A 23,486-nucleotide genomic window follows, 5' to 3' on the forward strand; every position below is an offset into this window, starting at 1 on the left:
AGTTCAAAAACAGACCACTGTCATGATCATAAAATCTGAGTCATGCTCTGCTTGACTGGGATGCAGACTGGCTGGCTGCCTGTAGTGCCTTGCAGGAATTAGTGTCCATAAGTGGTAGGGGGGAAAGTAGGGTATCGATATATTGAAATAGGGAACTTTTCTAGAAAAGCATTGATTGGAAGGGCTGAGACCATTCATCACAATGATTGACCACACAAACATACATACATACATACATATATCCTTTTTGAAAATATATTTCCCTTTATTACTTTCCAACCCCACCACCCCTTCCCCAATTGGAGTAAACTAGTGAACAACAACGCTTAGGCCTCTACTTCTAGCCCATACATACTATATACATTTTATGGACACAGTCAAATTCTACAATAATTATATTTTGTTTGTTTTTACTCCTGCACTTCCTCCGATCATTTTCATGATGTCCATCTGGTTTGCTTCTATATGAAATATTTTTGTAACTGTGCTCTTTCACAAAAGCTCTCAACCTATATACTTATTATGGACACAGTATGCTTTACATTAGTTATCTTGTTGTTATTAGTTGTTGTTATTAGTCCCATCCTTCAGCTCCATTCAACACCTCCCATCTATCTCTTAACACCATCCATATTGGATTTCTATTTGCCATATATTTTTCAACTGTACTGTGATGTTTTACAAAAGTTCTGACCCTTTCTATTCTCATTGTTTCTACAGATTGTAAATTGAAAATAAACATTTTTGCTAAAAGTATTATTATATTATTGATCGATTGACTATGACTTTTCAGATCACCCAGTAGTGCTATCTGCAGGGTTAGCTCCAGGTAAATATTGCAATCCTTTAGCCATTCCTGGACCTGTGTCCAAAAACAAGCTACAAATGGACAGTACCAAAACAAATGATCTAATAATTGTCTTTTCGCAGCAAAATCTGCAGAGCTGGGAAGATTGTATCCCCCATATAAATAACATTCTATTGGTAGCAATAATTGTATATAATAATTTAAATTGGATAGGATAGGATAGTTACTTAGAAGGAGCTTCGGCAAGCCATTATAGCTATTTAGATTAGCATTGGTAACTATGTACCAATGCTAACAATTTTAATGATCCATTTTTATAACCCAAATTAATGAATAGGCTAGCCCATGAAGGATGAAAAAATAACAGGCCAGAGAACGGATGCATCCATACGATGTAGTTTTCCCCCCTTTTATTTTCCTTAAACAAGGGTCCTGACCCAGACTTGGGGAAAAGCTAACCTCACCAGCCCCAAGGCTGAAAACAGGGACAGATTCCCAGAAACAGTGAGCACTCCTGGCAGAGCTCCCGTTTCCTGAGTGAGAAACGTCCAGGCTGCAGAGGTAGCAGGCAGCACTGCGGCTCAGAGGAGAAAAGCAGCACACGTCAGGATTTGGCAAATCTCACTCATTCCCTATTAACTTTTTAAGCTTTCTTCAGTGGTCAGCAAACAGTGCTAAACCCGTATTATAACACGGTCCAGGAAGTGAAAGAGACCTTGGAGGATAAGCCATTATGATCCAGTTAAGTATGGCTCTATAAAATCTGTTAAAATTTTTTGCCTGATTCCGTCATTTCTCCCCCCAAATTCAATTTTCTCCGTTTTGTTTTTCCAGGTTTCCGTTTCCCCCTGATTTTTCAGGTTTTCGCTCTGAAAATCACACCTTTTTAATAGAAAAACAACTCATTTGGATTTTTCACAATAATGCTTAAACAACATCAGGAGACCACTTTTGAGGTCTGGGAAAAAATGTATTTAGCTGTGTTTTCAAAGCACTCGTGATGGTTGAGTTTGCAAAACAAATACCCACTGGGTTGTTGCAAATAATCATGATATTATTCTGCCAGGTCTAAGCATAGGCTACTTTGTGGTTAACATGTAACCCTTTCCAGCCCGCCCATTCAAAATTCTGAAACAAGTTCCCGATGGTTGTCACGTCAATATCTCTGCGCTACAATCACAAAAAAATTGTTGATAGGTTACAATTTCTGCATTAATGATATATGAATGAAAATGGTTCATTTGACGCTGCTGCCACAGGAAAGCACCCCTCCCCCTCTCAATCTGACAGGTTATGACCAACTTTGGCAGCTCCATCATTCAGATTTGAAACTGTATATTATTTGTTACTATGTTGGTAATGATAACATTTACATTTTATTGATGGGATGAGTCTGAAATGAACTTTTGACGCCTGGTGAGCTTACTAGCTACCAAACCGAGTAGACTTGAAAAGTAGAATCAGCTTGAAAGTCAGTTGACAACTTCTATCGGAGGTAAACGTTTATATTATCTGATCAATGGCATTGATATTGTACATGAAAAGCTTTATCAATAAAACATCTCAGATAATGTTAGCTATCTAGCTTGTCTTGTCTTTTTGATGTTTGTGAATATATTTTGTCCATAGCTTGCCAGCCAAAAGAAAGAGGGATGCTGTGAAATAAAATTTAGTGGCTAGCTATACTTTACTAGCTAGTCATATCCCCTAGCTAGATGAATACATGGCTATATCTCATTAGTTGTCTGTTTATCTGTGATACAGTGCATTCTGAAAATATTCGGAGCCCTTCCCCCTTTTGTTAAGTTACAGCCTTATACCAAAAGTTTTTTAGTTTTTTTTTTATCCATTCCCCATAATGACAAAGCAAAAGCAGGTTTTTAGACATGTTTGTTTTTAGACATTTTTCAATTTTGAGCTCAGGTGCATCCTGTTTCCCTTGATCATCCTTGAGATGTTTCTACAACTTATAATATATAATATAATATGCCATTTAGCAGACGCTTTTATCCAAAGCGACTTACAGTCATGCGTGCATACATTTTTTTTTTGGTGTATGGGTGGTCCCGGGGATCGAACCCACTACCTTGGCGTTACAAGTGCCGTGCTCTACCAGCTGAGCTACAGAGGACCACTTGACTGGAGTCCACCTGTGGTAAATTCAATTGAATGGACATGATTTGGAAAGGCACACACCTCTCTATATGAGGTCCCACAGTTGACAGTGCATGTCAGAGCAAAAACCAACCATGAGGTTGAAGGAATTGTCTGTAGAACTCAGAGACAGGATTGTGTCGAGGTACAGATCTGGGGAAGGGTACCAAAAACATTCTGCAGCATTGAACACAGTAGCCTCCATCATTCTTAAATTGATTTAGTTTGGAACCACCAAGACTCTTCCTAGAGCTGGCCGCCCGGCCAAACTGAGCAATCGGGGGAAAAGGGCCTTGGTCAGGGAGGTGACCAAGAACCCGATGGTCACTTTGACAGAACTCCAGAGTTCCTCTGTGGAGATGGGAGAACCTTCCAGAAGGACAACCATCTCTGCAGCACTCCACCAAATCAGGCCTTTATGGTAGAGTGGCCAGACGGAAGCCACTCCTCAGTAAAAGGCACATGACAGCCAGCTTGGAGTTTGCCAAAAGCCACCTAAAGGTCTCTCATACCATGAGAAAAATGATTCTCTGGTCTTACGAAACCAAGATTGCACTCTTTGGCCTGAATGCCAAGCGTCACGTCTGAAGGAAACCTGGCACCATCCCTACGGTGAAGCACGGTGGTGGCAGCATCATGCTGTGGGAATGTTTTTCAGTGGCAGGGACTGGGAGACTAGTCAGGATCGAGGGAAAGATGAACGGAGCAAAGTACAGAGAGATCCTTGATGAAAACCTGCTCCAGAGTGCTCAGGACCTCAGACTGGGGCGAAGATTCACCTTCTGACAGGACAACAACCCTAAGCACACAGCCAAGAAAACGCAGGAGTGGCTTCGGGACAAGTCTCTGAATGTCCTTGAGTGGCCCAGCCAGAGCCCACACTTGAACCCGATCGAACATCCCGATCGAACAGGGACAAGATTGTAGACCTACACAAGGCTGGAATGGGCTACAAGACCATCGCCAAGCAGCTTGGTGAGAAGGTGAAAACAGTTGGTGCGATTATTCGCAAATGGAAGAAACACAAAAGAACTGTCAATCTCCCTCGGCCTGGGGCTCCATGCAAGATCTCACCTCGTGGAGTTGCAATGATCATGAGAACGGTGAGGAAGCAGCCCAGAACTACACAGGAGGATCTTGTCAATGATCTCAAGGCAGCTGGGACCATAGTCACCAAGAAAACAATTGGTAACACACTACGCCGTGAAGGACTGAAATCCTGCAGCGCCCGCAAGGTCCCCCTGCTCAAGAAAGCACATATACAGGGCCGTCTGAAGTTTGCCAATGAACATCTGAATGATTCAGAGGAGAACTGGGTGAAAGTGTTGTGGTCAGATGAGACCAAAATCGAGCTCTTTGGCATCAACTCAACTCGCCGTGTTTGGAGGAGGAGGAATGCTGCCTATGACCCCAAGAACACCATCCCCACCGTCAAACATGGAGGTGGAAACATGATGCTTTGGGGGGTGTTTTTCTGCTAAGGGGACAGGACAACTTCACCGCATCAAAGGGACGATGGACGGGGCCATGTACCGTCAAATCTTGGGTGAGAACCTCCTCTCAGCCAGAGCATTGAAAATGGGTCGTGGATGGGTATTCCAGCATGACAATGACCCAAAACACACGGCCAAGGCAACAAAGGAGTGGCTTAAGAAGAAGCACATTAAGGTCCTGGAGTGGCCTAGCCAGTCTCCAGACCTTAATCCCATAGAAAATCTGTGGAGGGAGCTGAAGGTTCGAGTTGCCGAACGTCAGCCTCGAAACCTTAATGACTTGGAGAAGATCTGCAAAGAGGAGTGGGACAAAATCCCTCCTGTGATGTGTGCAAACCTGGTGGCCAACTACAATAAATGTCTGACCTCTGTGATTGCCAACAAGGGTTTTGCCACCAAGTACTAAATCATGTTTTGCAGAGAGGTCAAATACTTATTTCCCTCATTAAAATGCAAATCAATTCATAACATTTTTGACATGCGTTTTTCTGGATTTTGTTGTTGTTATTCTGTCTCTCACTGTTCAAATAAACCTACCATTCAAATTATAGACTGATCATTTATTTGTCAGTGGGCAAACGTACAAAATCAGCAGGGGATCAAATACTTTTTTCCCACACTGTACATAAGGGTAAATCAATTTCAATTCAATCACCTTTTGACAGCATACTTTTTGATTTAAAACAAAACTTTCCATATATATATATATATATATATATATATATATATATATATATATATATATATATATTGTTTGGCCATGGAAGAAGTGGTCAGAAAGTGAGTTTTTGAAAACAATCAGAGGTTTTTAGATCATTGACATTAAGGTTAAATGCCAATTCTTACTTTTAAAAAAAGAACATGTATTTTCAATCAATTATTAAATAGTTTGACAATCCTGTTTGTAAGCTTTTAAATGATATCAATCTCAACCGTTTATCTTTTCCAGTGATGAACACATGGATGTCTCATGGTATGGTGGGGTATGCAAAATAGGTCAACTTTAAGCACCTTTATCTCTTTAATGTTTTGGCATTCAAGTCCAAAAAGTCACTTTCTGAGCATTTCTACAATGGGAAAATATGTATGGAAGGTCTCGTTCAAATCAAAAGAGGTGCCGTCAAAAAGTGATCGAATTCAAATTGATTTACGCATCAAGGTGACGACTTATGGTGAATTAGTAGGCTTAAGAGCAACTAGTAGGCTAAAGTTCCAGTTCCTCTCCATCAATACTAAAGTGAGACCAAATTTAGTATTATGGTTTGTAAGAGTGAATGTCGACCGTATGGGACATCTGTCTTACCAACTAGCCATATTCAATCTCTTTTCTAGCGACACTGAATCCCATTCAGCGAGGCAATGACGAGCTGAATGGCCCATTTATGAAATGTTCTCAGACTGTAATAAGTTCCAGAGACGACTGCCTGCAACTCCCTCAAAATGCCAAAGAGGAGAAATGGAAAAGTAAGCACAAACAACCTCAATGAGGTTAAACCCAGCGACTTATAATCATAGCTTGAAGATGTGTTGTTCTCTCCCTCAGTGAATCATAGGAGAAATGGAAAGAAAACGATGAGCATTCGCTCTCAAAATGAAATTGATTCATTATGGAAATCTGGTCGCCAATATCTGTTAACTTTGAAAACCAACATTCATCATCATTAGGCAAAAGCATTTGCTAGAAGACTTCATGAATGCTATATAAAGATATTGGGCCGTATTTCAAGAAAGCAGGGCTCTACAGTACAACCATTTTATTTGCATATGCGCCAAAATGTTTAGCTGTGTGACCTGGAATTTTATATTTAGGAGCACCAGTGCACCTAGAAATAAAATCACCCAGATGATAGTTGGTGCAATGGTTACGTCACTGTACCGCAGCACCTGATTGCCTGAGCGCAGATTCATGACCATCATGCTTTCTACAAAGAAAACGTCTTGTTGCGTAAATATTTGTAATTGTGCTCCTAAATGTATTTTTGTGTAGTCCTACATTTTTGTGCTCCTTGTAAAAAAGGTCAGTGTAGAGCCCTGGAAAGGTTCAGAAAAAAGTATTCCAAAGACAAGTGTCTGTTGTGAACTCATGGGCCTTCTGCCTGAATGTCCCTGGATGTTTTTGCCAGGTTTCTCACTGCAGCGTGAGGCCGGCGGGGCAGAGCCTTCACAAAACACCCGGCTATAGGTGCCTGTACTGGGACTCGCATTGGAAGAAGAGGTGGAGAAGGGGGGAGTTGGTAAGAAGAGGAGGCGAGGGCAAAGTGGGAGGAACTAGAGGGAGCAACAGAGAATGGGGTGGGGAATGGGAGGGGCAGTAAAGGTGGGGCCAGGCTTGAATACTCAATTGAGGTATTGTGTTTTCTTGGAAAACTGTGGAGGAATGGGCCAAGAGGGCCTGAATCAGGGACACCCCAAACCGAAGAGGACGGTGAAAAACAAATTTTGTCTATGAGGGACTTTCAACAAGAGAGGAGGGGCTGGAGGGATAGAAAACGGTGAATTGTGAGAGGAACTAGCAATGCTGTTTCCCTGGTTCAGAGGAAAAGGAAAACTCCAGGTTTTCGCTTTTCCCTCGATGTAGCTACTAGTAACAGTCAGAGAAGAAAAGGCGAAGCGAGAGGTTTTAATCCGCCCAAAAGCTATGCACGAAGTGAGGAATTTTTGTATGGAGGTCAATGAGTGTGTCAGAATTGGTCTCAAAGAAATGTATAGTTGATTTGCAACGTGAGGCTTATTTGATCGAATAGAAGTTTTGGAATGTTTAGGTTGTTATGAATGCACAGTGCATTCGGAAAGTATTCAGACCCCTCTACTTTTTCCACATTTTGTTACGTTACAGCCTTATTCTAAAATTGATGAAAAAACGAAAACAGAAATACTTATTTACATAAGTATTCAGATCCTTTACTATGAGACTCGAAATTAAGCTCAGGTGCATCCTGTTTCTTTTCATTGCTCATCCTTGAGATGTTTCTACAAATTGATTGGTGTCCACCTGTGGTAAATTCAATTGATTGGACATGATTTGGAAAGGCACACACCTGTCTATATAAGGTCCCACAGTTGATAGCGCATGTCAGAGCAAAAACCAAGCCATGAGGTCGAAGGAATTGTCTGTAGAGCTCAGAGACAGGATTGTGTCGAGGCACAGATCTGGGGTAGGGTACCAAAACATGTCTGCAGCATTGAAGGTCCTCAAGAAAACACTGGCCTCCATCATTCATAAATGGAAGATGTTTGGAACCACCAAGACTCTTCCTAGAGCTGGCCGCCCGGCCAAACTGAGCAATCGGGGGAGAAGGGCCTTGGTCAGGAAGGTGACCAAGAACCCGGTGGTCACTCTGACAAAGCTCAAGAGTTCCTCTGTGGAGATGGGAGAACCTTCCAGAAGGACAACTATCTCTGCAACACTCCACTAATCAGGCCTTTATGGTAGAGTGGCCAAACGGAAGCCACTCCTCAGTATTAGGCACATGACAGCCTGCTTGGAGTTTGCCAAAAGGCCCCTAAAGGACTCTCAGACCATTTTTTACATTTACATTTTAGTCATTTAGCAGACGCTCTTATCCAGAGCGACTTACAGTTAGTGAATACATATATATATATATTTTTTCATACTGGTCCCCCGTGGGAATTTAACCCACAACCCTGGCGTTGCAAACGCCATGCTCTATCAACTGAGCTACATCCCTGCCGGCCATTCCCTCCCCTACCCTGGACAACGCTAGGCCAATTGTGCGCTGCCCATGAGTCTCCCGGTCGCGGCCGGCTGCGACAGAGCCTGGATTCGAACCAGGATCTCTAGTGGCACAGCTAGCACTGCGATGCAGTGCCTTAGACCACTGCGCCACTCAGGAGAGAAACAAGATTCTCTGGTCTGATGAAACCAAGATTCAACTCTTTGGCCTGAATGCCAAGCGTCACGTCTGGAGGAAACCTGGCACCATCCCTACGGTGAAGCATGGTGGTGGCAGCATCATGCTGTGGGGATGTTTTTCAGCGGCAGGGACTGGGACACTAGTCAGGATTGAGAGAAAGATGAACGGAGTAAATCTGAGCTGGAAAAAAACATAGGCTATTCCGTAAAAACAACTAGAGCATATGCACATGTTGTAATCAAAATTCTCACCTTAACTGGTGCATTTCAAACTATCCTTTTGTGAGGTGCAGCCGGGAACTAGTTCTGTACAATGGCGAGTGGTGGATCCTCCATCATCACTTAAATCTTAAGTTTGGGAACATTGTGGCTTCACAGTAGATTACAACGGCGATGTACAGAGAGTTGTGGATACAATATTAACAGTATGTCGCCACTGTTCAACGAGAATAGCCTATGCAGAGCGGCGCGTGTAGCTTGTTGTTGTTGTCGGCCAATCACAAGTCATCAAAGCGGCACTACAGTCATAGAGCCTCCGTGTGGCAAAGCAAGTTAGGACATTATCTGATCAATGGAAAATGGAATTAAAAGCGCAATATGCAGAACCGATATAGACGTCTTCAGCGCGGGCAAAAAATTGTTTATGCATCCCTTGGCAATAAAATCGCAGCACCCCCACCCCACTTCCCGCGGCTTTGCATAGGATGCTGCTTCCCTCACTCAGATCGGGCCCGGTCTGGATCCGACCAGGTCTATACGAAACTGGTCTAGTTGTCCTCGGGTCCATTAGGAACAGGTCTCTATATAAAAACAAATATTTATGCATATCGGGTCCGGGTAGGATAGCCCCAGGTCCATTTCGGAATGGGTCCGTGAAGACCTCTACTTGAGAGGCCCAACATAACAATCCCTGTCACAACAGACAATGGCAGGAACATCGTAAATGCTGTCACAGAAGCTAGACTTGGGCTAGGTGGTATACCATATTTGACGTTATACAGGTATTGATGCACTGAACAGTTTGGGTTTTTACTTTACCTTCTATAACGGTATTTGAATGTTTGGTTTGTTAAATGTTATACGCAGTGTGTAGCGTCCATCTTTATAGTTTCCTTCGCTACTTGAATCATCTCTCTCCGCTCTCTCTCCATGCCACTTTCCACACAGACCTAGCCCCGCCCCCTGTCACTCAAGGAGGGCATTTGTTGCTCCTCAACCACGAGACACTTGCGTTCTGTCTGCATGGTCAATGCAGCACATTTTCACTTAGCTTCTTTTTTTTTTTTTTTATATTTAAAACATACAATATACTTGCAGTAAAGCCGCTCTACAACTATATCACATTGGTCATCTAACAGACCATCCAGAGCGACACACAGAAGCAACCAGGGTCAACGCCTTGCTCAAGGGCACGTCGACAAATCTCCCACAAGGTCAAAAACAGGGACCCGAACCAGCGATCCATGATCCCCCCCACAGTTCCCCAAGCGCTGCCCCTCAACCATCCGAGACCCCTTACAGTCCCCCCACCAATAATTTTTTTATAATTCCACCCCCCCCAAGAAAAATAAAATACTTCCACCCCCCCCACACCCCCATTTTCAGCTATTACTGAACCTGAGACCAGAAACAGGCTACCTGAGGGCAGTACCAAAATAAATGGTCTATTGATTCTGTATCCTCACAACAAAATCTGCAGATCTTCGATGATTGTATGCCCCAAATATTCAAAATGTTGTTGGTGGCAAGAATTCTATTTAATAATTTTAGCTGAAAAGCACGAAGACTTGAATATTGCGTCATTTTATATATCAACTCATACACCCTGTACCATGGAATCGGTACATCAAAAATCTCTTCCCAACTATTTTACAATCTGTATGGCACAGCTGTCAACATCCTGGTCCTCAAATGAAACTGGTATACTTTCATATTTATGCAATTTTTATTCCTCCACCAGTTTTGATCCATTATATTGGGCAGACCAGTTCCCTACCTCCTCCCACTGCCACCTGCCTCCTTAATCTTTGGGGTAATGCTGTAATCAATTGGTTGTAATCTTGGATTGAGCAGACCTTCCCATACAATTCTGTTAACTCCATGAAAGACATAACTCTACCATTCAAATTTACAATATCATTGAAAAACAAAATACCCTTTTCAAACATCTTTCCCATAAATACAGGTCTTTCATCAACCAGCACATTTGAGTTCAGCCATAATATTTGTTGTAATATTTGTTCTCTCTTTTCAGGGGGATTAAATTGAAATTGTAGCCAGCTCTGCAATGTTTGTTTGAAAAATAGAGATATTCTTTTCAAAGTATCATTTTAAATTAATCGAAAATGAGACATGGTAGAATGATTACTTTATCCTATCCCAGGTATTCCTTAAAGAGGTGGGGTTTCAAATGCACTCACCTGGTTTCCCAGGTCTGAATTAGCCCCTGATTAGAAGGAGAGGATGAAAAACAGAGGTGTTTCGGCCCTCCAGGATCGGAATTGAAGAACCCTGGTTTAGGGGAAGGCTACAAAAAGCTATCGTAGAGATGTAAGCTGTCAGTGTCCACTGTGAGGAACATAGTGAGGAAATGGAAGACCACAGGCACAGTTCTTGTTAAGGCCAGAAGTGGCAGGCCAAGTAAAATATTGGAGAGGCAAAGGCGAAGGATGGTGAGAACGGTCAAAAACAGCCCACAGACCACCTCCAAAGACCTACAACATAATCTTGCTTCAGATGGTGTCACTGTGCATCGTTCAACAATTCAGCGCACTTTGCACAAGGAGAGTGATGCGGAAGAAGCCTTTTCTGCACACACACCACAAACAGAGTCGCTTGATGTATGCAAACGCACATTTGGACAATCCAGCTTCATTTTGGAATAAGGTGCTGTGGACTGATGAAACAAAGATTTAGTTATTTGGTCATAACAAGGGGCGTTATTGCATGGCGGCAAAAGAACACAGCGTTCCAAGAAAAACACTTGCTACCCACAGTAAAATTTGGTGAGGGTTCCATCATGCTGTGGGGCTGTGTGGCCAGTGTCGATACTGGGAATATTGTTAAAGTTGAGGGTTGCATGGATTCCACTCAATATCAGCAGATTCTTGGGAATAATGTTGAAGAATCAGTCACAAAGTTTAAGTTACGCTGGGGCTGCATATTTCAACAAGACAACGACCCAAAACACTGCTCAAAATCTACCCGGGCATTTATGCAGAGGAACAAGTACAATGTTCTGGAATGGCCATCCCAGTCCCCAGACCTGAATATCATTGAGAATCTGTGGGATGATTTGAAGCGGGCTGTGCATGCTCGGCAACCATCAAACCTAACTAAAGTGGAGATGTTTTGTAAGGAGGAATGATCCAAAATACCTTCATCCAGAATCCAGACACTCATTAGAGGCTATAGGAAGCGTCTAGAGGCTGTTATTTTAGGAAAAGGAGGCTCTACTAAATATTGATGTGATTTTTCTGTTGGGGTGCCCATATTTATGCACCTGTCTAATTTCGTTTTGATGCATATTGCAAATTTTCTGTTAATCCAATAAACCTAATTTCACTACTGAAATATTACTGTGTCCATCAGTTATTTGATAGATCAAAATGAAATTGCTGATCCAAACACACAAATTTAAGATTTCAAATGTCTGATATTCAGAATTCAAGAAACAGTTCTATAATATGTGTTTTATTCCCTTGCCTGTTTGCCTGTGAGCCAATGCTACAGATGTTAGAAAATTGAGTTAAGATATTACGTGTGTAGTAAATCTGAGTAGGTTGATGTGTATGATATTGGATGTGATTTAGTGAGAGTGTGTATGATGTCTGGATAAGAGTACGACTATAATGTGTGATGTCCAAATAAATAATAACCCAGACAATTTGCATGGTTGAGTGTCTATGTGTGTAACATGAAGTGAGTATAGCCTTAATATTCAGGATGATAATTGTAATCCATATATAATAATATACACTGCTCAAAAAAATTAAGGGAACACTAAAATAACACATCCTAGATCTGAATGAATGAAATAATCTTATTAAATACTTTTTTCTTTACATAGTTGAATGTGCTGACAACAAAATCACACAAAAATTATCAATGGAAATCAAATGTATCAACCCATGGAGGTCTGGATTTGGAGTCACCCTCAAAATTAAAGTGGAAAACCACACTACAGGCTGATCCAACTTTGATGTAATGTCCTTAAAACAAGTCAAAATGAGGCTCAGTAGTGTGTGTGGCCTCCACGTGCCTGTCTGACCTCCCTACAACACATGGGCATGCTCCTGATGAGGTGGCGGATGGTCTCCTGAGGGATCTCCTCCCAGACCTGGACTAAAGCATCCGCCAACTCCTGGACAGTCTGTGGTGCAATGTGGCGTTGGAGGATGGAGCGAGACATGATGTCCCAGATGTGCTCAATTGGATTCAGGTCTGGGGAACGGGCGGGCCAGTCCATTGCATCAATGCCTTCATCTTGCAGGAACTGCTGACACACTGACATGAGGTCTAGCATTGTCTTGCATTAGGAGGAACCCAGGGCCAACCGCACCAGCATATGGTCTCACAAGGGGTCTGAGGATCTCATCTCGGTACCTAATGGCAGTCAGGCTACCTCTGGTGAGCACATGGAGGGCTGTGCGGTCCTCCAAAGAAATGCCACCCAACACCATGACTGACCCACCGCCAAACCGGTCATGCTGGAGGATGTTGCAGGTAGCAGAACGTTCTCCACGGCGTCTCCAGACTCTGTCACGTCTGTCACATGTGCTCAGTGTGAACCTGCTTTCATCTGTGAAGAGCACAGCGCGCCAGTGGCGAATTTGCCAATCTTGGTGTTCTCTGGCAAATGCCAAATGTCCTGCACGGTGTTGGGCTGTAAGCACAACCCCCACCTGTGGACGTCAGGCCCTCATACCACCCTCATGGAGTCTGTTTCTGACCATTTGAGCAGACACATGCACATTTGTGGCCTGCTGGAGGTCATTTTGCAGGGCTCTGGCAGTGCTCCTCCTGCTCCTCCTTGCACAAAGGCGGAGGTAGCAGTCCTGCTGCTGGGTTGTTGCCCTCCTACGGCCTCCTCCACGTCTCCTGATGTACTGGCCTGTCTCCTGGTAGCGCCTCCATGCTCTGGACACTACGCTGACAGACACAGCAAACCTTCTTGCCACAGCTCGCATTGATGTGCCATCCTGGATGAGCTGCACTACCTGAGCCACTTGTGTGGGTTGTAGACTCCGTCTCATGCTACCACTAGAGTGAAAGCACCGCCAGCATTCAAAAGTGACCAAAACATCAGCCAGGAAGCATAGGAACTGAGAAGTGGTCTGTGGTCACCACCTGCAAAGCAGTCCTTTATTGGGGGTGTCTTGCTAATTGCCTATAATTTCCACCTGTTGTCTATTCCATTTGCACAACAGCATGTGAAATGAATTGTCAATCAGTGTTGCTTCCTAAGTGGACAGTTTGATTTCACAGAAGTGTGATTGACTTGGAGTTACATTGTGTTGTTTAAGTGTTCCCTTAATTTTTTTGAGCAGTGTATAATATGCCATTTAGCAGACGCTTTTATCCAAAGCGACTTACAGTCATGTGTGCATACATTTGTACGTATGGGTGGTCCCGGGTATCAAACCCACTACCCCGGCGTTTCAAGCGCCATGCTCTACCAATTAAGTTATATAATTACACTATTAGTTTGTGTTTCTTACATCTGCAAACAGCTAGTTTGTCTTGTCTTAGCAAGTTGGGCCTAAATCTTGTTAGCCGCTAATTGTTAGCCGCTAATGCTAATTCTAATCACTAATGCTAATCGCTAGCTAGCTAATAAATGTACTGAGTCAGAGCAAACGTAATTAGCTATACAGCCTGATAATACCAGTGATGGTGTAGACCTAAAACAACATGTTGATTGTGCAATAGTATCTTCTAAATCAAAGATGAATACGCAAAGCAAGAAAATGTTAGTTGTAGCTAAGAGAAAACATTCAATGTTGCTAAAGATTATAGGGTTCCCTAGGAAACACTTATCAACACTTTGGTTCCTACCCTGTCACAATAACTCCTCCCTGTCATTTTCATTCGTTGTCATGTCAAACAGCACTGTATTCAAAGTGCCCACTATTATAGTCTAACTATAGAATTCGAACAGTTCACCAAGTATTTTGCTCAAAATCACGAGTCAAATCACAATTGCAACATTTAGTTAAAAATAAGACCTAGATTGTTTGCCCATATCATGCAGCCCTATGTGGCAGTGTGAATATTATCTCAAATGAGTGCAGGAAATGCACAAATGTATGAAAATGCAGACAATTATTTTTGGTTTAAGTTTAATTGAACAGTATAAAACAATCAGAATGGAGAAAGACCCATTGAAATCATTTAGAATGCGTGTTGCCACCCTAGGGTCACACACTACTCATAAAGCAAATGTAGACCTTTAAAAAACAGAAAATACAGTCAAATACCGTCATACCATCCGATTTGTAAAAAAATACTGTGATATGATATTTTAGCCATATCGCCCAGCCCTATCTTGGGCCACAAATACGATGCAGTTTCATTTTAAGTCTTTTGCCAAATGGACTACAGAAACTGTTGGCATTTCATTTTCCCGCTGTACCGTAACCGAACAGAGAGCCCAAAACCGCAATAAGTACTGAACTGTGGGTTTGATTAACTGTTACTACTGGGTACCTGACAAACAACTAGGACTTAGCAGCACAAGGGTAGCTGCAATACATACCTAGGCCTACTTTTCCGTCCAGGCCAAAGGATAGGCTAAAACTTGAGCCAACTGCCGTAATTGTAAGGAAGGTTCCTGCAGCAGTGAAAACAGTGTAGTAGTGCACAGACAGGTGTTGTAGTGAGAGAGAGGGGCCCTTCCTTCTGTTCTGAGAGCTGTGAATGGATGATCTCAGGGCTGCTGGCCCGAGGGGCTGGGACAGAAGTGACTCATGTTTGGCTCTGCAATGTGGGAGAGAGAGAACAGATGCTGTTTGTATCTCATTGCAGACTACACACCACCATCACACACCCTCACTGGGGTCACAACTATGACATCGCCTCTCTTTCCACTGACTGAGGAGAAGTCCTCCCGCAAACACACACACACACGGCTTATGTTTTGAAAAACTCTCTTGGGGGATTCAGGTTGATAATGCAAAGTCTGATTGATCAGACAGGTGACAATATTATATTCTTTATGGTGGATATAGGTTACATACAATACATGTTACCTTCATTTGAACATAATCACAAAGCCAATAAGCCACGTGTCAAACTCATTCCACGGAGGGCCGAGTGTCTGCAGGTTTTTGCTCCTCCCTTGTAGTTGATAGATGAATTAAGGTCACTAATTAGTAAATAACTCCCCTCACCTGGTTGTCATGGCTTAATTGAAAGGAAAAACCAAAAACCTGCAGACACTAGGCCCTCCATGGAATGAGTGTGACACCCATGCAATAAGCCAATGAACCAATGTGACCTATGGGCATTTAGGCTAAAGCAATTGGTTGACTTGTGATGTCTGAGAGAGGAGTCAAAGTGCAACTTTCCAAGAGATATAGTGCTATATAATAGGCTACAACCTGTCTTGCAGGGCTAAAAGATATGATGTGCTTCAAGATCCAGTGCTTCAGTGAATAGTTCAAGATGAGTCACGATACAAGCGAAAAGTGAAACTGCCAGTCAAGTGTCTTTGGACAATGTGACCATTGTCTTCTGCCTGTAAGATCCCATGTTGATTACCGATAGAGGTAAAAGAGAGAGGGAAAAGAAAGCCAGTGGATCGACTACTAGGCCATGGACGAGTGTCTGAAGGGGCAGGGTCAAAGCTAAGGCACTGTCAGGCACAGCCCCTCCCCTTTCATGACATCAAAGCATTGCCTTGATGAGAAGAAAAGGGAGCTCCCTCAGCCACAGCCTGAGGGGGACGGTACCCTTTCTGCCCCAATAAACCCAATCAGGATTTCTGACAGGGCATGGGGACAGACATTTCTTCACCCTAGACTGTCTGGAGCTATCCTTTAATATTGCAAGGCAGGGTGCGAGAGCCTGGGTTTACCTTTTGGGCCAGACGGAGCAGTCTGAGGGGGAGGTTGAACCTGCAGTGAAAACAGGAAACTCCATATGGCACTAGTATCAGTCTGATCCAAAATACAAGGACTTGAGATCAGGGCCATAACACTTATGTTTTGCCTGAGGAGCCAGATAATATAGCCAAGGGCCAGCGATAAGATCTTGGACCACCTTCCACCATCATAGTGCAACCGTGACACTGGAGGCATAGCGTTCGCTTAATGAAAGCAGCCAGTCGTTGTAGGTTTTTAGCTTTAACACCGGAAGCATATCCCGGAGGAAGCGCGAGCCTCTAAGCTACATCAAGTGTTTACCTTCATGAGCTGTGCGTCGATTTGGAGGAAATGTAGGTTAGTTGAAGAGCATCCAGCGAGTCCAGAGTAGCAGGTCTGTTATGCACTTGCATAGAGCTTTAAAGATGTTTGTCATTGAACTGTTTCTTAAAGGAAAAATTCCCTGCTCGACACTATACGGGGTGTTTTTCCAGTCTCCCTACATAATTCTGATTGATGAGAGGTGTTTCAGACATAATTATGCACTATAGCGGTATTTCTGAATTTTCATGCCGGGAGAGTTGACGTCATTGGTTGATTGAGCCTGCGGTCTGATCTAAAAATGAATGGAGTCATGTTTGTAGCAATTATTGTGGCCTTTGTGTTTCGCCGATTGCACAATCACGCTAGCAGCGAGTAGATACGGTTGTCCTTGTTCAATAAAGCCATTGCACTCTAACAACCTATCTGCCAGGACATTGCAGGATTTCTAGGTTGACACATCTTCTCTGGCTTTGTAAAGACTAGAGCCTGACGGCAGCCCTACTTCCTTGTCCAACTGTGTTCCCACCCTCGAAGGCGTCCTGAAATTGCTTTGAATTCTGGATATTGTGCTTTGCTTACAACCAGGAAATGTAGATGGCCCGTGAGATGCAGAAACGCTAGTATTTGCGTGAGGAAATTCTTGACTTTTATGGCACATTATATGTTAATATCATTATTGGCCATATACAGTGAAAGAGCAGAGGAGAAATTTCGCTTTAAGTGTATTTTGCACATCTAGCCTAATGCACTTCCTCAACTGACACGCATTGACCTGACGCAGGTTCAACGCAGTTAGGGGCTCAAGACTGCATCTGTGCTGCCAGAGAGTGTGGAAAAATGTTTTATTATGTTTTCTAATGTTCTGCTTTTGTGAGTTAATCTTTGAGACTACAGGAATTTGAGGCTCCGGTCGGTCATTAAATCACAGTGCAGACGCTGATAGTCTCCGCTCTGCTCCACACTACCCCGGAGACCGCATTCAATTTGAGCATCCTCACCGAGATGCAGGGAAAGGGAGCCAGGCAAAATAAATAATGTCTAATCGGCCTCTGCAGAGAAGCAGCACCCGCTCCCTCAGACAAACACCTTCCCATGCACCATTGCAGTAGAAGTGTAATAGGACCTACTGGAAGCCTAGACAGAGGAAAAACTAAGAGGCTGGTTGTGTGTTAAAGGGGCAATCAGCAGTTGAAACAAGAAAGTTAGCTCCCTGCCCCTGTTTCGGTAAAAAGCTTAGGGATGGGGCTTGAGAAATGTACCCACTCTCAAATTCATAGACAGAGATACCATTATATCAAAATTATAGTTTTAACGATGTTTTGAGGCAATATAGTGTTTGTTTACATGTACTTTGTTTATATTGGAGTAAAACAAGCTTATATTTTGGATTCTGAGAATCTCACTGCCGATAGACACTTATCCCAGTGGGAGGCCGTTTCTTCTCTTGCTAGAAAAAAACCTTTGTGCCGACCCGGTAGCGATGAACCCTACCAATTCTACTTGTAGAATCGCAATGCTAGTCAGTGGCCAACAACTTGACTTTGAGCAAATCAGAGAGCACGAACCCCCAAGTTGGGGAGCCAACAACAACAAAATGGAAAAATATAGCATTTTCTCTGTACATCCACGGATGAGCCAGTCACATTTCATATGCAATGTAGGCTATGGGATGATAGCTAGCTAAGTGCACAGATGCAATGCACACAACACTAAATACTTCCTCCATGCTAGCTAACCACTGTAGCTAGTATTGACATAATTAAATCACAATGGATTAGCTAGTTTCCATGAAAAAGCTGCCTGGGTTAGCTGCAGAGTTAGTGCAGTGTTGTTAGCTAGCTAGTTAGTTATGTTGTGCTAGCTAGCGAATATGCTAACTTTAGCTAGCTAAACATTTGGCTATGGGCTGGCACTGGCCGTATGGGATTATGGATATTGAATTATATGGTTTCTTTGTCACCTTGCTAGGTAGTCATCTAGCAGTGGCCATCTGGCTAGTTTCAACAACGGCTTTCTACAAAATAGCAACATTAGCGCAGATAGCTTGGAATGTAGACCATAAGCAATATGCACAGAGATGCATTGCCAAACAACGCTACTGCCACCTTCTGGTTTGGAGTATTTTAACAAGGCTGAGGGGCTGACGACTTCCAAGGTCTTTGCTGTGTGAACACAAAAGAGATTGACTGCCGACACCGTTCAGAGGTGGTAAGTACTGTCACCAGGCAACATTTGACAAGCCTACCGGTGTGTCCGAGCTTTAACTGGCAAGACTGTTTCCCTGGCTTTAGTTCGTTTTTGATTTGCTGTATTTTGAGCATCCAAGTCAGGAAACGAGTCTTCCACTGAAGTAAGAAATGCAATGTAATATGTCCATGCAGCTCTCATTTAAAACAAAAGTTCCTAAACCCTTCAGGTAAAAACAGAGAGCTGACAGTCCTAAGTGGCCAAAACAACAATTATATGCAGAGTCCTGAGGGAGTACAATGCCTTGAGTGGCCCTACTTCTTCTTGGTCTCTGAAACCACAGCACAGACATGTGAAGACTTGACACATTGGCAACGCTGCCTTCCTCCGTGTCCTTCTCTCCATTGTTGCGATCCTGTCTTTTGTGAAGTGAAAGTAATGTTGGGCCCTGCAGCACTTCTTTGCAAATAAGAGATTGCAATGTGTCCACTAGCATCAGCATCACAAAGCGAGCTGCGTGGTGGTGGAGGACCCCCACCCCTGGGCTCCTACCCCACCCCCTTTCCACCACCAGCCCTGGGGCATTGCCTGGATTTATCTGAATCTCCCAGTATCTCTCGCTCTGCTGGCCCAGCAACAACTACCCACTGCTGAGAAAATACTACGCTACATGATTACAGAAAATACTGGAAGCAGATGGTATACTATTTTCTCCACTCTGTACTTTCATTTGTTCCATTAACTTTATGGATAAAGCGGTTGTTTTTCCCAGTACAGTAGGCACTAGGCAGCAGCAGCATTTCTTTTTCCTGTAGCCTAAATATTAGCTCCACTAGCCTAACTCTAGGTAAGAAAGTGATCTAACTGAAGGGATGGGCTGGGATTAAAATACTGGGCTCTGACTTGAAGAGAATGAGTCACCGCCGTCTGACAATATATACTTCCATCAGGCAGCTTTTGAGTTACCAGGTACGTCTTTAGAGACTGTCAAAGAAAAGGCTGGCACTAACAACACCTGCATATTGCCCTCAATGTTCCTGCTAAGCTGCGTGCCGGTTTAGACTGCCACGCAGAAGAAATATAAGCCTGCGCAGAGAAGCACTAGATTGAACTTCACTCAACTTTCTAGAGTTTTCCTCTTTAGTTAACACTATCAACATTTCGCTCTGCTTTGAAAAATTGTGATCGAATCCATGCAATACTGGCCACCTTCAAGGTAACATACCGTAACAAAATGAACTACGCAAGACATTGTATCCAAAACTAACTTTGCAAGAGATTTTCTTGTAGGCAGAGCGCATAGGAGTAGGATTCTATTGCATTGACAGGCATGAATCAGGCCCATACTCTACACAGACCTGTGTGCCATAACCAATCAAGAGCTGCAATAGTCCTATCTGCAAATAGCCATTGCCATATATGAATCTGTGCCATCCACTTTGAACTGGACTGTGTTTAGGCTACAGTATGAGCGGTCAAGAGTAGATGCGCTTGTTTAGAGATCAAAGCGAGAGCTGCATGTAGTCACGTGCACATATGTTCTTATTATTTGCTAGTTAGTGAGTTATTAGCCCAGTTATAGCTATTTTCTAATCAACAATGGGGAAGTGGTTGCTTCCAACAAAAGGACAAAATGTGTGCATTTCTAGCCATCTTTGACAAGCAAGTCAGGTAAATAACTTTTTTTGTGTCTTAAAAGGGCAGTGTTATATTTTGAGACATCTTGAATAAGCTAAGTAGCTAATAGGCATAGTTTGTCTGATTTTCTGTAATAATGGTATGGGAATAATAATGCATTTTATTTTGTAAAGTGGTTTCTTTCATCAAACAACATTTTCAATCACCTTGTCTGAAAGATAAACAGGTTAAATGTCAAGCCCTGCCTGTTTGTTTTCATAGAATGTATGTATACATTGAACACCACACATTGGCTGCTACTGCAGGCTGAATGATAGAACAGCTATTTCCATGTTAAAATGTTATGGGATGCAATTTCTCCATTGTTTTATTATGTAAGGCCACTCTGGTAGGCCTACATTATGATCAAATAGCCACATTAGCCTACTTGTCCACTGTTAAAACTTTAACTTAAAGTGGGTACAGCCTCAGAGTTCACAGTAAACGCGCACCTGAAATTGCACAGAATTTTCACAGCGTTCAAGTTTGTGCTCAGCAGACCTGAAATTTGCTCAGTGCTGGAACATTGATTGCATTTATAGGTGTGGCCCGCCCGGCCATTCATTCCTGAACATTACAGAAATATTTTGTAATGTACTTGTTCCCTCTAGAGCTGCTGGGGCTGGTGATAAGGACTGGGAGTTTGCAGTGGTAGGAGAGCTGGTGTGTGCCTGCCAAAGTGGCAGCAAGGTGTGAGGAAAGCCCTCCACCGCTCCTCATTTACACCCCAGTGAGAGTTAAATTAAACCCACAAGAAATCAGGTGCCCAACCCAATGTTAGGGAAGGGCAGTGAGAGAGCACACTGGATTATTATGACTTTTAATAAAACTCAAGAAACAGTAGATTCACTACGAGGTTTAGAGGCACCCTGAGAACCATGACAGAGGAAGAGGATTAGGAAACAACGGAGTAAAAGAACGATGTAGGAGTTGAGAGTGAACGGGACCTCTGGGACGGCCATGTTGCATCACTGGCCATCGCCATAACAATCCATCAGGAGAATGAAAGGCCCATGATGGTGAGATGGCACACATCAGAGTGTCTGTCCAGTCATTCCATCTGACTCAGAACCTACAGTGAGGGAAAAAAGTATTTGATCCCCTGCTGATTTTGTACGTTTGCCCACTGACAAAGAAATGATCCGTCTAATTTTAATGGTAGGTTTATTTGAACAGTGAGAGACAGAAAAACAACAAAAAAATCCAGAAAAACCGGGGTGTTCTCACCCACTGACCATTTTTTCCTCATCCTAGCAGAGCTGGTTAGGCTGTTTTCATGTTATCCAGAGCATTGGTGACTAACTGTGCTGCTGGCAACAATTGAATTACGTTTTTTTGCAGACGTTTACTGACACTGGCCATATTCAACGGGTGTTGTGCATTCGTAAATTCATCAGTTATTCTGCGCTCTGGCATACTCAGACTGAATTTCCGCACGCACCCGAAATGGTTACTTGCATAGTGGAGTCTTTTGTTAAGACATGTAACTAGCTAGATAGGTCAATAATGAACCATAATCCCAACTCATGATGTTACTACCCTGCATGAATCTGCAGGTAGCTAACCAACCAGGTTCAATGTTAGCAAGTAAATGGCTCTGAGATACGAACAATAAGATCATACACGTAACGTTAGCTAGCGAGCCAGCCTGCTAACGTTAGCTAGCTAGCTAACAGTACACTTTAATTTGAAATTGTGTCATATCTGAAAATGTAGCTAGCTAGACTATCTCACCCGTATACATCATGCATGGATGGATGAGTCTCCCTGTCACAGATGCCATGGTTGCCCTTAGTTTGAAGATGTAATCCGGAGACAGTTGTTTTCTCCATCTCTTCAGCCAATTTCACTGATTTCAAAACTCGATCCTCCAGAAAGTAGAGAGCAATACTTATGACGCTCCACTATACGACCATAAAAAAAAAAAAGCCGCGTTAGACAGGATTACCTACACATACTGACCAGCTCAAATAGACAGAAGCGTGCTATATGGCAGACCAATCCGAACTCCTCTCTCGGCATGTCCAGCCCACTCATTATCTCAGCCAATCATGGCTAGTGGGAAGGTTGCTGTCTTTTTCTGTGGCTTAACCAACTAGGCTCGTAATTTAACCATTTTAATCGTATTTACAGATGGCATACAAGTTTGTTATTAAGGCACATGAAAGTTCACGTTCCAGAAGGCATTTCTGCCAAAAAAACGTTCAAATGGCTTTCCTGTGAAGTAGTGACCTGCAAAATACGGCTAGTTTTCTGAAACAAGTCAGAAATACCTTATTTACATAAGTTGTCAGACCCTTTGCTATGAGACTTGAAATTGAGCTCAGGTGCATCCTGTTTCCATTGATCATCCTTGAGATGTTTCCACAACTTGATTGGAGTCCACCTGTGGCAAATTCAATTGATTGGACATGATTTGGAAAGGCACACACCTGGCTATATAAGGTCCCACAGTTGACAGTGCATGTCAGAGCAAAAACCAAGCCATGAGGTCGATCTGTAGCATTGAAGGTCCCCAAGAACACAGTGGCCTCCATCATTCTTAAATGGAAGAAGTTTGGAACCACCAAGACTCTTCCTAGAGCTGGCTGCCCAGCAAAACTGAGCAATCGGGGGAGAAGTGCCTTGGTCAGGGAGGTGACCAAGAACCCAATGGTTACTCTGACAGAGCTCCAAAGTTCCTCTGTGGAGATGGGAGAACCTTCCAGAAGGACAACCATCTCTGCAGCACTCCACCAATCAGGCCTTTATGGTAGAGTGGCCAGATGTAAGCCACTCCTCAGTAAAAGGCACGACAGCCCACTTGGTGTTTGCCAAAAGGCACCTAAAGGACTCTCAGACCACGAGAAACAACATTCACTAGTCTGATAAACCCAAGATTGAAC

At 43.1% G+C, this 23,486-nt stretch overlaps 1 protein-coding gene across 6 annotated transcripts in view; it reads right to left on the reverse strand.

Annotated features, from left to right (window-relative positions):
- Positions 1-23,486, reverse strand: part of arhgef12a (Rho guanine nucleotide exchange factor (GEF) 12a) — a 73,254-nt gene that overhangs the window by 38,409 nt on the left and 11,359 nt on the right. The window lies entirely within an intron of this gene.

The sequence above is a fragment of the Coregonus clupeaformis genome, chromosome 6 (genome assembly GCF_020615455.1).
Source record: "Coregonus clupeaformis isolate EN_2021a chromosome 6, ASM2061545v1, whole genome shotgun sequence".
In the NCBI taxonomy this organism is placed as follows: domain Eukaryota; kingdom Metazoa; phylum Chordata; class Actinopteri; order Salmoniformes; family Salmonidae; genus Coregonus; species Coregonus clupeaformis.